This window comes from Motacilla alba, chromosome 8, assembly GCF_015832195.1.
Source record: "Motacilla alba alba isolate MOTALB_02 chromosome 8, Motacilla_alba_V1.0_pri, whole genome shotgun sequence".
Taxonomy (NCBI): Eukaryota; Metazoa; Chordata; class Aves; order Passeriformes; family Motacillidae; genus Motacilla; species Motacilla alba.
Genome location: NC_052023.1, coordinates 17,516,536 through 17,533,481, shown reverse-complemented (window position 1 = coordinate 17,533,481; position 16,946 = coordinate 17,516,536). Strand labels below are relative to the sequence as shown.

Sequence of the window (16,946 nt, the reverse complement as noted above, 5' to 3'; positions counted from 1 at the left end):
TTGCAGGTTTTCTCTTTAGTTTGTTTTGTAAATATGCTTTGAAAACCAGAATGTCATAAAAGATGGTTTTTCTGAAAAACAATGTTCAGCCTGTGATAATGATGTTTCTATACCTTCTTGAATGCTGAAAGGAATTAATTTTGGTGTATGGGGCTCATTGACTCTCACTCACACCATTCCCAGGATGCACCTGGTGCACTGAATAAAGCCTACCACAGTACTGATACCTATGTGAGTGTGCCCATGCCATGGAAAAGTAAGCTGGACTACAGAAAGATGAAACAGTACCACTACACAGATTGGAATTGTGTGATTATCACAAAAATATCAAAATAATTAACGGAAAGCCTTTTTTGTCTTCTTCTTGGCTTAGTTTTCATGGATTGACTCGATTAAAAATAATTTACCTATGACCTGCAGATTAGCTTTTCTCCTTTACCTAATACATTTAAAATTTTTGTGGTTACCACAACAATACCACAACGTTCTCTGGAAGAAGAACAAAAATGCTTGGAAACTCACAGAGCAGGCAATAAAATTATTCTATCGGATTACAGAAACTTTACCAAGTCTAACCTAAGGTAAGGATTCAACCTTCTTTTGTCTGATCCAGTGGACATTAAATGCCACCTTTCTGCTGACCTTAGTGACTTCCAGCTCAGAACTGCCACCTCATTAAGGTGATTCCAGCATTTCCATGCATGTAGCTGCTATGGGCAGAGCTGTTCATAACAAATGACTTCTCCCTTCTCCCTGTACCAGCTCCTTTACCTATCAGATACATTCAAAGAGAATTACAGGCTGCATTTATTAAAACAGCTAACAAGAACAACAAAGAAGGCATAACATGGAGATAGACTATGATTTACCAGAAATACTGACACTGCCACGTGGTTTAATTTCTGCTCAAACTGGGAGGAGCTGCTGGCTGCAATGCTCAGTGAGAGCCATCTCCTTCCACAGCAAGCACTCAGGATACTGGTGGCTCTCAGACTTTTCCAGAGACAATCATGGCACTAATACCTCTGTTCTCCACTCATTTAACTTAAGGCTCAACCACCCTTGCCCACCAATATTTGAAAGTGAATGATATTGGAAATCTAAAATCAGGCTGTATTTCAGTTGACATAACTTACCCTCCTCAGAAGTCAACAGTTTCCTTGGCAGGTGATAAGCACCACCTCCCACATTCTACTGTGGATGCTGGTAATTAAACCACAGTGAAATTCAGATAATTAGCAACCTTTTTGAAAACAGCATGTTACTCATTTTAAACCTTTACCCAGACAAAATTATATTTAAGATATTTTAAAAAATCTTCTTTTTTCATGCTCTCAAAATTATTATTCTGTTATAATGGGAAGAAAAGGAAAAAAATAAACAATACACAGGACAAATCACACAGGAACCCAAAAGCCGGGCAAGCATTCATCATCAGCGGTAGTATTTGGATTGTTTGACAAAGCGAATACCAAACAGAAGTATGTTCGATCTCCCTAGCGAAGACAGTCCCTCAGATGATAATGATATGGCATTTATTTTTACATTCTAAAAACAAAACTAGATTTGTAAAACTAATTCAATGCCTGTATACCTCTAGTGGGTGCTCTTTTTAACTTTTGCAATGTATTACATTACCCACATTTGGTACGCAGTGAATTATTATACTTATTTATTTATTATTATACTTAAGCACACATTGCTGGTGTTTCTGTAAAAGGAGATTCGTCTATATTTAGGATTGATATGGAGACATAGCTATCCCACAGGAAATACTGCACATCCATCAAATCCTTCCATTACTCTGCTGGCTGAAACTTCTGTCCACAGACACGTGTAAGGGGACTGACCCACCCTCCTCCCATTCCTCAATATGTATAATATTGCTCAAAACAATGGCCATAAAGAATATACAAAAAAAAAATATTCCCTTTTTCCTCCTTGCTTGCAGTCATAACTGTCTATCTACTCCGTACCCTTCCCATCCTTCCCTGGTATGTTCAGCAGGGCTATTGGAAAGGATGCAAGCAGGGCAGGGTTGCCAAAGCTGCTGTGCTGAGGGACCCCACCTGACCCTTTCTCATTACACTGCAATTCATCTGGGACCTGGGGTGTGTGGTTGCAAGCTTTGTCCTCTGCTGCCTACAGCCCTCGAGCACCCCTACTTACTGTTAGTCAGCTCTTCTCCCCCTTCTACACACCCCTAATCCATTTCTCCTTCATCAGCCTGGGAGTTCTGCAGGGGTTAACTCTGAAAAATTTTACAGTAAAGGCAGCTTTTATTGTAGTGGCAATTACAAAAAGAGAAAAAGCAATTTAGTCTTTTATGTGGTTCACAGTTTCACTAATGCCATAGACTTTCAACTGACTTGAGTTGTTATGCATTAACTCACAAAAGTATGGTACACAAACACTGCTAAAATAAAAAATAACATGAGACACAGCAAATTTGAACTCCTGAAACATAGGCTTAAATCCTCAAATACTAATAATGCTTTTATATAACAACTTTGTTAGTACCCTCAGCTTCAAGCCAAAGTCACTATAAAGTAAACTACTCAAACAAGGCTGCAGAAGAAAAAGGGTTTTAAAAATCTGAAAAGAATTCCTTACTCCTTACCCAAAGAAAACTGCTCCCTTCTCCTTCCCATCAGGTATAGGACTGAATCTCTCCACACAAGATGAGAGATGTTTCCAGCACTCTGCTGATTCTACAACCATGTGAGGCAAAGTTCCTCCGAAGTATCGAGTCCTTTTATCTTTGGCCTGCAAAACAGCACAGAGGATGTATTGAGGCAAACGTAATCACCTGAATTATTTTGTTGAGCCACAGCTTTAAATTCCAGAATTTGTAATTATGTCAGAGGAGTCACTGGCATTGCAGTGCCCAGCATGCAAACAGATGTCAACCACTTACACTGAGGCTTTTCAATTATTTCTGGGTAGCACAATCACAAATAAAGAAATACCTCTGTTATCCTTTGGGATGAGAATGTATATGAACCCCTTAACAAAGCAGTTCTCACTTATCACTTAACATGGTTACACTAAAACCCATATCAGATTAAGGACATGACTACATGACTATGCTTTAAATAAGCAAGCACTAGATATCAATGTCTGTAGTTTTTCTACAAAGGAACATCCAGGGAAGTTAAGATAAACCAACTAAACCCATGATGATAATGCATGTAAGTCAAAATGCATTAAATCCCTCTGTGGATATTCTCACTGAGAGGTAAAGTAGTCTGACTTTACTGTAAAGAGGATTAAGCTACCATGAACTACAGCCATTTTCCTTTTGAATTAGATCATCCACAGAGGAGCTTAAAGCACTGTGGGCTTGGTGCACTTGCTTCACATGTATCCTTAATTTATCTGAATTCTCCTACAAACGGAACAAGCCTCAGTTAACCAAAAGGCTCCTTTACTGAATTTCTGCTGACGTTAAACCACATTACCAGTTTACTTGGTTTACAAATGTCCTATATAAAACAGCTAAAGTTGTTTTACAAACAGCAAAACCAGAGGCAGTTATAGTGCAGAGGAAAATGCCAGCAGCAGGTGCGGAACCTGGGACACCTGACAGCATCACCAACTGCAGTGCTCATCCTAAGCTGCTGCTAATCTTGAAAAGCAAACAAAGAAACAAAACTTGATCTCACTATTATAATCCATCTGGAAATGTCTTATTAAAGATGAAAAGACAGACAAACAAGGCATTCTCACGGGATACATTTAGGATGGAAGGCATTTTTGTCCTCCTGAGCTGGGCTGGCACAACACTGGAATAACCACCTCACTCACCTGAGGTACCCTGATTTCAGCTGGGAGAGAGTTAATTTTTTTCCAAGAACATACAGTACTGTGCTTTGGATTTAGTATGAGAATACTGCTGGTGGCACACTGATGTTTTACTTGTTGCTCAGCAGTGTTTACTGTAAATGAAGGCTTTTTCAGTTTCCCATGCTCTGCCAGCAAACAGGTGCACAAGAGGCTGGGAGGGAGCACAGCTGACCCAAGCTGGCCAGAGAGACATTCACACCACAGGTCACCATCAGTAAATACATTGGGGGGAGTTGGCCAAGAGCTGCTGATTGCTGCTTGGCCATGGGCTGGGCATCAGTCACACAGTGGTGAACAGTTCTATTGTGCATCACCTGTGTTTCTTTAGACCCCCCTCTTTTTCCTATTATTACTATTTTTTAACTTTATTTCAGTTATTACACTCTTCTTATCTCAACCCATGAGGTTTACCTTTTTCCAGATTCCCCTCCCCATCCCACTAGGTACTAAGTGGTACTTACCTGCTGTCTGCAGTTAAATCATGACAAGAAGATACATTTTTAGAGGTTAAATCAGATACACACTGAAATTTATCCATCCCACACTCACAGATGAAATGCTAAGTAATGAGCAAGGAAGAGCAAACATTTCCTCAGTCTGATACTGACTCTGATGTTAGTTTATCTGAATGATAAATTTTCCACTTGACTAAAATGGAATTGATGTAAATCACATTTCTGAGTATTGGCAGGTATTTGAGATGTGGCAAATAAAAATCCAAAGAAAATAAAGCAAAAATACATTAAACAAAGATTCCTCTTGATTGCTAAAAGATAGTTTGGCTCTAAATGTGCTAGCAAACAGAGAGGTCTAACTAAAATACAAAGAATAAGGCAATTAATTCTCCAAATAACTCTCTTTATTCAGTTTTCTCCACAGCACAGACAGGCATATACCTGCAACATAGATTTTGTGCTAACCTATCTATCACCATTACCTATGAACCTGAGATATCAACAATGACAGAGGGAAAGTTGAAAATAAATCTAACAGAGAGATGTTAAGCTTCATTTTTTTAATGTCTTTGCTAATTCTTGACCTTCCCCAGAAAGAATGAGAAGCCATCTGCCTACCCAAAGAGGCAGTAGCTGCCAGAGCCACTGCTGGTCTCACACCTGCAATCCACAGGCCAGCTACAGCAACACCTCTGCAAACCTCGTGCAGAAGCAGCCGCTCTGCTGCCAGTGATCCTGCAGAAGAGCTCTAGAAACTGCTTTTGCTTTGACTCCAAGCAGGTTGCACTTGTCTCTGCTGTGCATCCCCAAATAACCACCATCAAGACTAGGTTTATGTACACTAAGCTGTTGTACCACTTAGATGAAAACTTGGAATAGTTTCTCTGTGGTGATCTACATCAGATTAAAAAAGAGATCTGAGAAGAGAGTCTGGCTATTAAAAAAGTGAAAGACTACCCATATTTCATGAAACAGAGAATATTTCCATCTCACATGTGCTGGTAAAATGTCTTAAATTTGTTCGATCATCGCCTATAAGAAGAAAGAGATCCCTTTTCTTACAGATCTGTTTCATCAAGCCACCCCAGAAAGAGGACCCCTACAACTCCCATAAATATAAGACCCTTCATACTACCTTATAACACAGATTTTTAATTGCTTTTTATACCAAAACTGTGAGAATTTCAGCATGCAATACATTAAATCATTATTATTCACAATGGAAAGATTTATTTAATCTCTAGCTGAAAAATTCTTTGTGTGAGGGGTTTGGAGAGCACACTGTCATCCTTATACTCCCAGCTCTGTTACTCTGTGCTTCTACCTGATGTGGCTTAAAGCTCTTTCCATGCCCATGGAGCCCCTCTGTGTCCCACCCTGCAGCCCATTACCCTGAGGGACAGTGCAAGAGCTCCGCCCAGGAGAGGATGGCTCCCTTGCCAGGCTGTTGGGAACACTGCAAGCCACAAGGGTCCCCATCCCCTTGATCTTCCACTGTCACTGCTCGCTGGGATATGCTATCAACAGGGACAAGCTAAAATGATCATCCTCAAGTGGCAAATTGTACACATGCCAGATACTTCTGTCTGTCACAGCTTGAATCTTCTGCCTCACAGGAAAACATTACTTGGGGGCAAATGTGGCTGCAAGGGACCAGTCATTCAATGCATATTTCTCCTGCAAAACTTTCTTCGGCATCTGCACTGCTCTATGATTATCTGAATGCTATTCAATCTACCTCTAACTTGAGTTACGTAAGTATATTTGCATCTATATTGTAAGCATTATACTAAATGAGATGGGACTGCCTATGTAATCACGCCATGACTTTCCCTTAGGGAAACCTGGTAAAATTATGTTCCATTACATTTGTAAAATACTACCCATTAAAAGCAGGAATAAAACTTTTATGTTCATGTGAAACAAAGCACAAAAGATTCTCCACCCTTTAACTTGTATCAATTTCGATATGAAAGAAGCATTTTCCAGGCAAGAAGGGAATCTGAATTTGACTTCACTATAACGTGCTTTTGGCTGTGATTGTTTGACAGTTAAATCTCTTTCCAAAATTCTCTCTTTTTTTCTTATTTTAACATTATGAAACAAAAGAGAAGAAAACCAGTTCATCCACCTTGAAGAGAACAGACAACTTTGGAACAAATTTTCTTGGGGACTTCTTATTGTCTATGCCACAGAAGAGAACAACTGTTTCTACTGTTCTATTCAGGGTCTTTTGCTGCTGGTCAATTCATTGTTTTAATTCGTTGATGCTCTGGCAAACTTTCAAGTGTGTCATGGGAGAATTTTAAAAATGAAGCATTCATTTAGAAGTCACACAGTGGTGATATATATACAGAGCTTCAATTTAAACCATTATTGCATACCATCCTTTTCCTTTTGTAATAATCTATTAAATGCTTTCAAGTATGGAGAAGGAATAGCAACCTGTAGATCTGAATGGAGCCCAGATGACCTATAAAATACATCCTGCCTCACTGCCTGACTAGTTCCAGCTCTCATCTCTAATGGTTACTATTGTTATTCTACCATTCAGACAACCACACACATCAATTATACATTCTTCTGGGTCACAAATCCATTTTCTCAGGCAACATTTTTGTCTCAATGCATGACGCTTCCTTTTCAACCTGTGACCAAAGCTGAAGGTCTCAATATTAAAAAGATATTTCTTTTTCTTAAACTACGCTGATAATCGGAAAAACAGCTTCATGGAAATCAGAAGGTGCAGCTTTTTGAACTATTTAGAAGAGTATGTTTAGACCATATATTGTCTCTTTATTACAGCAAATGTATTAGGCAGTACTTTGTGCTTTAGGTGAACATTTTTTCTTTTGTTCTATTGGTGCCTGGCAGCACACCTATAATTAAATTTCCCCTGCCTTCACTATTTTATGACACTTACAATTCAGTCATCTTAATTGGACTTCTCCTAACCATATAAATGGCTGGCTCAAGAAGCAAAACTTTTCTCACTGAAGCAAACTGAAAACCTTTCACAGTGAATTATCTTAGCGACTTCTTTGGAGTCTTTGGCTTATGTTTGCCTTTAAGTGATTATGATGACAAAAGCTTCAGATAACTATCTGAAGAAAGTCTGAGACAGGTCTCCAAATTAATTTTTTTGCATATACTACTCTCACAAACAACTCATTATTTCCAAAGGGGCAAAGTAATTTCAATTTCATGGTTGACAAAATAAATAGGGGAGGGTAACAAATCACTTCTAAGGGTTTCTTGCATAGCATGTATATTCTTAAAACTCAAAGTGAGAAATTCAGGGTAAGAGTCCTGAAGCCTCCTCAGCAAGACATGAAGGCCAGGCCTCAGCTTTGTCCAGCCACAGGAGCCAGCAGCACGCCAACAGCAGCAGGGCCTTACCAGCAGTCCCGGGGGCTGGAGGAACACACCCAACCCCACCACCACTCACTGCAGTGCAGAGCATCTGCTGCAAGGAGGTTGCTTCTAGCTATGGGATGCTGAGATGCCATCAGTTTAATCCAACAGGTTCAAGACCAAGTCAGTGAAACAACCCCTGCAGCAAAACTGTTGTATTTTCATCATTTCCAAGCTCTAGTCTCTGCAGCCTTCTCAGCACAGAGCCAGTTTTGCTGGTTACAAGATTAGGCTGCTCTCCTGTAGGCACATTGGGCACCACAACAAAGTCGTAGTATGTTTAAGACATGCAAACAGACCTACTGAGAATGGATATTTGAGATAGACAGTGAATCTTGTAGCTGAATAAGTAAATCCACAACCAAGGAAAGCATCCATTCAGTAGCAGACACAAGCACATGACAAACCAGAACAAATATGCAGATGCCTACAGAGAAACAAAAAGTGCTTCATTTGGATATAGACGTACACACATAAATGTTCACGTTCATATAAATGCACATTTGAGTACACACACACCAGCAGCCACAAACCTAAACAGAACCCTGCTAGCTGGCTTTTTGCTTACTGCTCCCTCCATCCGTGAGGTGCTTTCTCAAGATAGTGTTGCAGTCAGAGCCTTGTGCATAATCACATCAGTCTGATCCTGAAGCATTCTTCTCATATGCTCAGTCCCTGCTGCCATCCTCATTGGGCAGGTCCAGCTTAACTGCCCTATAAAAAGGAGCTCTTCCCTTTAGACACCTATGGCCAGGGGTATGGCTTCATCAGGGAAATCCTTTAAAAAGTATTTTCATGTTCTGTTCATTCTTTCTGGGGCATAAGTCAGGGCAGGGGAATAATTTCTGAAGCTGGCTTAAAAAACCTTGTCCTTTTCAAGCCTACGTAGAGGCATGGGATAAGTTATCTTAACTCACTTGTGTTCTTGTCCTGGTTTCTCCTTCCACTGGATCAGCCAAAGAAGTCATATCTCTCTAAGGACATCAAAATAGAGAGTTTGCAAGGAGTTTAACTCCATGTTCAAACATGTACTGTTTTCAGGACAAGCCAGTGTACAGCACTCAGGATCTGCATCTTCTGCAAAATTCAAGAAAGTGTCTTCAGGTGCTAGGGAACATGAAAGGATGGTAATGGAGCTGATCTCAGGCACTTTATAACCATATCACAAGGACCATATTAATTCCTAGTCTCTACCCCTGTCACCCACTCTGTGCTTTAACTCATCCCACATCAAGACAATTTTTAAAGAAAACCCTTGGTTTACCCTGGTGAGGAGAGAGGCAGCCTTACAGGAGAGCTGAAGTTGAAGGGATGGCCAAAGCTCTGCTTTCCTGCATTTCACATGGTCACAGGCTTTGGGCCTTTAAAGCAGCCAGTGGGAACCATTTAGCTGAATCCTCTTCAGATCTAGGAAAAGTGACAGATAAATATTATTTTAACATAGAAGTTTTTGGTTGGCTGGTTGATTTGTTTGTTTGTGGAGGCAAGGGGGTGTGCTAGGTTTAACTTTATTATAACTAAGCCTATATAAATGCAAATACTGTTTTCATAGATATAATTTCATAAAGCAAAACTACCCACAATCTTTAGCAGTGAAATTCAAGTGGCAATTGTGACAAGTAAAGAAAAATGAATGCAGTTAACTTCAGCCATTCCTGCTCATCTGAAAGCTTGTGTCAGTTCCTAAATAAGCTTTTCATTTCCCCTATTCAGTCTGCTGATCTTTGTTGATTTACAGCATGAATGAGCATGGCACATTGCAACTTGTAGAGTATATTTTTCCTAAATAATAAAACATCTATTGCAGACCCATCAAGCCCGCTAGTAGCTTTGAATTATTATTGCAATGAAGTACCATGTTAACAACTCATTTACATTGTTGCAGAAGACTCTGGGTTAACACTATATGTAATTTAATCCCATTCATGAGAGAGGACTCCCTAAAACATATCTAGAGCTGATAAATTACAATTTGATGGTATTTTTCTAATCAACTGTTTTTCAAGATGAAGCTGCCTTCATCAAGTCCATCCCACCCCTCACTTTCCCTGCTGAGCAACGGCAGCTGAGCAAACCATTTCCACATGGTGTTCTCGGCAAGCTCCAGCCTCAGGCTCTTCCTCTGTCAAAACAAGAAGAAAGTATATTTAGTGGAGAGCTACAAAGATCTTATTGCTTTGGGAAGAAAATAATTTGTTGGGCAGAGAGTGAGGTCTGTATTCTGGTGGCTCTTTGAAGGGTCTTACCTACAGTTTCACCCCTGGCCCTTGACCACTACCCACTGGCCTATGGTGGGTACCAGCCTCCAGCTGAGAAGGCACAGGAGCACAGGCTGCTGATGTGTGCTGGCAGGAGCCCCCGAGGGCAGGGCAGTGCCCAACACTGCCACTCATTCCAGCTGCACGGGACAGAGAGAACGGAGGCACCACACGAAGATGCTTCTGCCCAAGCACTCACACGTTTTGGATTATATAATAACAATAACTATGATAATGATGATAACAATAATAATAATAATAATTGTTATTGTTATTATTTTAAAAAATTTTAAGTCCCCAAGGAAGTACATAATTCTCCTTGTACCAATCACAACTTATCTTTTTAGTCAGAGATTAGAATCAGTGTAACACTTCTTTCCAACAGAATCCCCTTGACATGGACAATACACTGCAAAACCCACCTTTACATGAGCGTCCTGCAACTTTGCAGCAAATGCTCCGAGGCCACAGTGAGGCCAGAGTCAACACAGCAGAGGGAAGGACATGATGTCCAGCACACAGGGACACGCTGTGACTGCCTCTGGAGACGGTGGCATGGTGTTAGAGAGGGCACAAGGCACAGCACCTCCACGATGAGCAACAGGGCTGTCTCTGCAGTTCCCTGCTGCTCTGCCATACTCAGCCGTGTACCAGTGCTGCTGGCACAGCTGCAGCACCGTGCCCAGACTAGCACAGTGTGCTCAGAGCAGGCTTAGCCACCCCAAATCTGATGGGCATATGCGAATATGCTGTATGATATCCTGTGTCACAGGATACCCAAGCTATGACCACTTTTGTATTGTTACACTCTTGTTTTGACAGACACCCACAGTCAAACAAGTTACTGCTCCTGGTGTCTTGTGGGCTTGTGATTTATTTATAAGACCCCAAAAATAATTTTTCAACAGTATTGTTTCTAGTTCCTAACACTTAGTTCTGCTACTTATGAGAAATATATTCTTTCCTGAATATAACCTAATTTGCATCCAATAAATCCAAATTCTTCTTGCATAATCTTCAATTTCTATCTAATAAGTTGGGAGCAACAACATCACTAACTTCTTTAACTCTCTTGGGTACAGTCAGAGTACCCAAAATTTCACCAAATTTTGACCAAGTCCTGTCTAAGAAATACTTTTTACCACATCATCAGGCACCCAGTCCAATCCTGACATAATTCATTAATAATTTGATTCCCTTAGTCCTTTTTTTAAAGACATTTCAAATGAACTTCTTAGCATGCTAAAGTTTTCTGTCATTTTCTAAGTCCCTGAAACTGCTCATATTAGAGGACAGAATATTACTTCTCATCTATTTGTTTTGTTTGCAAAAACATTGTGTTTAGTTGGGTTTTTCTTTCCCTTGTACTCCAGGTTGAATATTGACTTGATTAACTTGAAAGAGTCTCCTACTTTAGTTCCATTTCAATCTCCTTCCAGGGGATTGCATATTGCTAAACCAGCAATATGCACTATTTCCCCCGAAACTGAACAAGACGGAGCCTCTGTCTTATCACCAGATGCCTGATTTAATCCAGCACCAGAAGCCAGATGTCCCAGGCACAGGTGACACTTCCAATACACGTGTACCTGATCTCCTAACAGGGATCAGTGAGAACGAGGCCAGCAGAAAGCAGAAGCCATGTGGCAAAAACTGCTAAATCTCTCCCATTAGTTAGAGAAATATTCCTGGATGCAAAATCACATTGCTCTTACTCAGCTAAAGTTGCATGGCTAAAAAATACAACCAGAAGACCTGCATCCTTTCACCTAATGGTATTAAGTAATGGTAATCTAACATCATTTCAATGCCCTTTTCACATGAAAATGCTCATTCTGCTTTATTTCAAATAAATTACCTAGTTAAAAGGCGCAAATAAGTGAGCATTCTTGTTTGCTGGTTGACTAGATAAGGCGTTAAACATCTAGAGGTGAAGTGGAGGACGATTAATGTACTATCCTGCCTAATTATCATACAATGCCCACTTCTCAGGGAATTAGAGCTATTATGATCTACTCCTACAAATAAATGAGAATTTTAGCTCTCAGAGGGTAATGCAATAGTTTTGGAAATAATCTTTTTATGAGATTGTGGCTTTATCAGTTATGTTTCAGAGTCAGTATAAACACTTTGTATCATAGGAGAAGAACTTTGGACAGGCTTGTAATTTTAATTTCTGTACCCATATTCTTTTAGTTCACTTTTCCTATGCTCTTATTTTAGAAACCAAAAAAAAATTAATTTGCTGCCTTACATCTTTTCACAAAACACTATCATAACAGTAATATTCAAATAAAAATACAAACTACAATTTAAGTGATACAAATTATGCATAAATTGGTTTCCAAAACAACTGAATACCCAGCAAAAACAGTCCTGATGATGCTCAGTGGTATCCATACACTGGAGGGTAACTCAATCACAGCTTCAAACACAAAGAAAGAGGAAAGATATTTCTTTCAGAATTTCACATGACATTGTAAGACATGTCTATTTATTCAATTTTATATAAAAATATTCTTTATGGGACATTTAGTCTCAAATCCTTTGAATCTTTATCAAGAAACTACTGAGTTACTAAAAAGCTGCCCAGTTTCTGAGATTTGTATTCACCTTTCCAGCAGACAGAACAAACCTAAACATACACAAGTTTGAAAGCAGCTTGACCACAAAAGAAAGCTTTAGGAGACCCAAATAGTGGACCATATGTGATATCAAATGGGCAAGCCATTAGCATCAGCTGTGAACATATTGTACCAACTGGGAATGAAAATAAAACATTCAACTACCAACTGTTATAATCTGTAGATAGTCAAACCAATTCTTTTGGGCTCCAAAAATATATGAATAGGGTGACTCATTGGGGTCCCATTGTCCTGTTCCATAGGTAATGCAGCAGATTTTCTCCTAGGAAAAAAAAAAAAAGGAAAAAGAAAAACACAGAAACTGTGGTTAGTGAGATCTGATATTAGCAACAATCTTTGTATATTAAAAGACTCTTGGGCTTTTTGAAACTATATCTAAAGATTTCACATTAGGGATAACAAAATAAAGAATTCTTTTGAAGCAACTTTTCTCTGTACAATGTGAAACATTAAAAAAAACATATCCCCATTGCAAATTATGTTGAGAAACTGGCAGAATACTAGAAAATTTATAGAGGGCACCAAACTACTGAGAATTCATTGTACAGCTGGCAAGTGCACTCTTACCTACTAGTTGCTTCACATTTAATAATGCATGTTTTGAACAGATGGATAGAATGTCAAAGAGGCTCTCTGTATCATCAGTGGTAATGAAATAGTGGACTTTGAATGCTTAATAGCACAGAAAACAAAAAGCCTAGAGGAAATTTGTCAATGTCGTGCATGCAATACTTCAGCAGTGCTTTAACACTGTTAGTGTGAGGCCATATGTTTCTTCTAACAGGATCTACTGGAGCTAGGTGCCAAAAAAAAGTTTGACACTTTTTTTTTAACTCCTACAACATGTTAAGAGCAAATACCATGTGAATCAGTCAAGCAGAGTAGTCAGTAGATGTGCAATATCATTACTCCTTTTTACTCCTTTTCTCAATGAAAAGAAGTTATGGGAAACTTACTAGTAAACATTGTTCTTTATACCTGTTTCATAAATACATTTGAGAGTAATCTCTTTGCAATTAAATATAGAAATAAAGGCACTAACATGTGTTAGGCAGTAGATCTTGTTGTCAAGAGCTGAAGAAGATGTGAATTTAGAAAATACTGCAAGTAAAGAAGAAAATATACATAGCAGCACCTAGATATCAAACAAATAAAGAGGAACAAAATAGAAAATTCTCTTTGGAAAATAATCTTAGTCAAAACTCAGCTAAAATATCCACCAAAAAATGCCTTGGAATAGTCACAATGAGGAGGATAGCAGCAACTGGCCATTCTGAGATGCAGACCTGGGACTATGTGGGAATAAGCCCACCAGGCACAGGCTTTCCCTGTAAAATGGGTGGACAAACAGCAGCCTGGCAGGTAGTAGCACCTACAAAGGCTACAAGAGCACCCGGAGTGCTGTTTCCAACCTGCACACTTTTCAGGGAAGCTGTACTCAATATTTCAGGAAGTGTTAGACAGCTGTGGCAGGTAAGCCTCTGTGAAACACCGAGATCTCAAGTTCCGCAGTACAGCTGGAATCCTAAGCATGTGAAGTCAGCAGAAATCAATGCAAGTTTAACTATTGATTGTGAGAGAACAATTAGACAAGCACTGAGTCTCTAACAGTCTGAAAGCTCCTCAGGAAAGGCTCAAGTACTCTCAGCAGAAAACCAATACATTCTGCCTTGTGACTCACTCCGAAGTGACCAAACTCTCCATCTATGCCCTCCTTCCCCACACAGTCTCCTAAAAACCTTCCTGGGCTGCTCCAGTGCTCTCCAGTAATGATGCCTTGAGGTGCACACCATGCTTGTCAGCCAGGACACTCAAAAGTGTCCCTATTGATTTCAAAGCCACCACATAAGGCCACTGTGGGATGGGATCTCTACCACCACTGAACTCAACTGTGTAACCATTCCTTGTGTTCAAAAGTAATTAGAGAAGTTGACAGACAAACACCATTCCTTAGAAAACAAGCTATGAAAGAAATGACAGTCAAATAAATGACAGTCGAAAGTTGTGTAAGCCATTTCAATTTCTTCCCCTTTCCTGCAAACCAGAACACTCATAACTAATAATAACCAAAACAAATTGCATTCAAAAGAAAGCTAATTTTTCCAGCTGCCTGCAGTTTTTGGTCTGTATAGCACCAGTATCCACCAGCATGCAGCAGAAGACTGCAACTACTTCCTTGCAGAGGAGCAGGATGTGCAGAGAAGCAGAGCCTGTCTCTCAGCGCCAGGAATGCATTGGCTTGCCTGTGCTCCGAGATGGCACAGGCTGGATCCCTTCCTGCAACCCTGAACTATGCAAACACGGGACTGGCCCACATGAGTAAGCCCCCTGAAAACTTGTTACAGCTCTCTGCATTTCCCTGCATGAACATATTTCAATTACTGCTGAATAAGGAGCTAAAATTCAACCCAGGATTTCCAAATCAGACCTCCAGCTTAAGGAGAGCATCACCCTCCTTTCTCTTGCCTTCTGTTTCCTGGGAGGTATTCTGAGTTCTGACCTCAACAGTTGCACCTAACAAAAATGAAGTGAATTTTGTGCAAGCTGCAGAAGTACAAAGACTAAACAGTATGCAGGTTTTCTTGAAGCAGAGCAGCAAGAGGTGAGAAATGAAGAACCCAGTAGCAGTTGGGGATCCTCACTCACAACTTCCAGAAGAGCTGTGCATCGAGAATTAGAAAAAAAGCAAAGGGACTTAAATCATTGATAAAAATAGTCTGCTCATCAGATTTCTCATAGATGGAATCTCCTGTGTTCTTTGGACCCTGAGAAAGAGAACATAAAGAAAATGCTGTGGTGAACATCTGACTGTTGTACGGTTCGAAGGTAAATGTAGTTCACAGCTTAGAAGGTCTTAGGTGGGTTTTTAAAAATCAAAAAGATATTGATAAACTGAAGAAATTTTCTTCAGGAAAAAAAAAATCTATAAATATTTAACATATGTAAAAGCTATCAAAGAAAAACTAGAAATAATGGAAAGAAAAAGCTTAAGCTCAACAGAGTATCAGGACAGTCTTCCTGACAGCGAGATGTATTAGCCTGTGAAATAGTCTCCCAAGAAGAGATATGGAAGCTTTCACTTGGGATTTTAAAAACTAAAGTTGACATAACACTAAAAAAATGTTCTCAATGAAATAATTCTACACTGGAAAAAAAGCAGACAGGATGATCTATTATGTCTTTTATAAGTTTCTTCAGGCTTTGATGCTTTAGGAACATATCTTGAACAGCCAAAGGTTATCAGAAAGGAGCTTCTTCAAATAATATGATGAACAACAAGATTACAAAGGTGATCACTGTGGAAGCCTATTATAAAGCATCTCTCTAAATACTAAAAAGGAGATGCTTTTCAGACAATGGAAGCTCTACCAAGACCTGACATATATAACCTCAATCCACCAGCTTTAAATACATGTTTAGTTTTAAGTATGCCCTTATTTCCCATTAATTTAAAGAAACACAAATCCATGTCTGAATTTCACTTAAAAGAAACAGGCTTCCCAAGAGTCTTTGAACAATTTCATACACTCGGGGAAATACTATGAGTAAGCAGATTTAAGCAAACAATACTATTTGGTAGACATGTACATTAACACCTTTCAAGTCTCCACTGACCTGTTCTGCATATCCATCTGAAACTGTTCTGTCTTACTACACATTGGCATATCATTACCAATATCAATATTTAGAACATACTGTGTTTCATTCACTCCTCCAAGATCACTAAGTGTTGTCAGTAGTTAAACAGAGCCATGGAAATAATGAATTGCTAAGTCAGTGGCTGAGAAAGAAAATAAAGAAAAAGTGGTCAGTAAATATAACCCACAATACTTTTTTTCACCTTCGCTTTGCCAACAACTTATTTAATACTCACATACAAAGTAGTTGTAAACTATTTCCTTAGGAACACTACTGAGGGTAAATCAGGACTGATTTAGAAGGAACTCTCAATTTATGTGCTTTAAATAACAACACACTATTCATATATACAAAAAACATCAATCCACGGACATGCAATATACACCTTCACAATAAAAACATCAAATATCTTTTCATCCAGAAAGTTGCATTTGCAAATAATTAGTGTTTCTACAGCACAGGTGTCCCTCACTCTCTCATCATATTTTAAGTTGTTCACCCACTTCCACTAGGACTTTATCCCAAAATAACTCCCCAGTTTGACAGAAACACAAAATATCTTCACCGTCAGTCACAGGAGTTTCTTGTAAGGAGAGACAGTGGGGAGGAGGAGAAGAGTTAGCTCATGGTCCACTCTCCTACCCATCCCACGGCTCCTTGGGCAGCCAAGTACCCCACCACCCCACAGG

The 16,946-nt window shown here is 39.4% G+C and overlaps 1 long non-coding RNA gene across 7 annotated transcripts in view; it reads right to left on the bottom strand.

Annotated features, from left to right (window-relative positions):
* The window catches only part of LOC119704158, a 58,777-nt gene that overhangs the window by 25,632 nt on the left and 16,199 nt on the right, over nucleotides 1-16,946 (bottom strand). For 5 of the 7 annotated variants that reach the window (XR_005257852.1, XR_005257848.1, XR_005257851.1 and 2 more), the window contains 4 exons: nucleotides 16,234-16,399; nucleotides 9,791-12,880; nucleotides 8,980-9,122; nucleotides 2,621-2,766 (listed from right to left, as the gene is read on the bottom strand). This is a non-coding gene — a long non-coding RNA (uncharacterized LOC119704158). Of the gene's footprint in view, nucleotides 1-2,620; nucleotides 2,767-8,979; nucleotides 9,123-9,790; nucleotides 12,881-13,660; nucleotides 13,720-16,233; nucleotides 16,400-16,946 lie in introns of all 7 variants that reach the window. The other 2 variants (XR_005257850.1, XR_005257849.1) reach the window with 2 other exon arrangements.